The sequence below is a fragment of the Dendroctonus ponderosae genome, unplaced genomic scaffold (assembly GCF_020466585.1).
Source record: "Dendroctonus ponderosae isolate FM_Combo_2020 unplaced genomic scaffold, Dpon_F_20191213v2 Dpon_F_20191213_2, whole genome shotgun sequence".
Taxonomy (NCBI): domain Eukaryota; kingdom Metazoa; phylum Arthropoda; class Insecta; order Coleoptera; family Curculionidae; genus Dendroctonus; species Dendroctonus ponderosae.
The window spans coordinates 433,685-434,857 of record NW_026018165.1 but is presented as its reverse complement, the minus strand read 5'-3'; positions in this window follow the sequence as shown (position 1 = coordinate 434,857).

Below are 1,173 nucleotides of genomic sequence, written 5' to 3'. Positions count from 1 at the left end.
TCCAAATTCAAGCATGAAGAATTTCAGTTGAAGTAAATGAATACTGACCACAGATTCCTTGTCAAAAACTGACTTCAGCTTTGCCCACATTTCATGTGATGTTTCACAAGACAGCAAATGAACTAAGGGTCCCTCCTCAATCCGGGTAACTAGTATTGTTTGGGCTTTAACATCTTCTTTCTCCCAAGCTGCTACAGCTTCAGCCCCCGACTTAGGATTTTCTTTACTTCCAGTCAGTATGTCAGAAAGCGACTGTCCTTTCAGTATTACTGTTGTCTGAAATTTCCATACAACCCAATTGTCGCCATTCAGCTTTAAAGGTCGAAGTTGAAATTCCATTTTGTATTTTATTTTTATTTTTTTACTGGCAATTACACACTTAGCCTCACCACAAAAGTTTCTGTTTTACTTTTACCGACGGTCTGGGCCCATAACCTAATGCAGATATGTAGTAGGGTAATTAAACGCCAGAAACTTTGTGTTTTAACTTTAATAACTATTAAATAATGTAACTAACATTAATGAAAACCAGCGTGTTCCCTTTTACTTTTTACTACTTTACACCAGTGACTTGACGTTGACAACTCAAAAGCAGGGTATGACCCGTAATTAACAAACTAAACTGGATTGCCATTGCCATTCTACTACAACAATATCTAATACATTATTTTTATTTGGACTCAAGTTTTGTTTGTACTTGTTTGTTTGTCAGCATGTGAAATTTTAATTGTTATTTTTCGTTTGTTACTTTGTCAGTTAGGTCGTTTTTAAATTGCCCACTTGACTTTTAGCATTATACATAATGACCGGGCAATGTAATATTTGCAACAAAATTTATCATTTTGTCATATCCTTTTGGGCACTTTTTAAATTGCCCGGGCATTTTCAACAATGCCCAATTATTTACATTGCCCGTAACATATATACAGGCTAATTCAAAATTAACGTCATTTCTTTTAAAAATCTCCAGAGCTCACTTCCTAGCATACCAAACATTATATTTTTGGTAATTTTTGGGACTTAAAAACAGAAAACCAAATTTTCAAGCGATGTTATGTAGCGATGTGACATGGTTTATCAGATGCGTACCATCTGTGTGTCTATTATTGACTTTGAGAGAAGGGAGTATCCCCGGGAGCATCTCAGGGAGTCGCTCTTCGATCACCATCATAG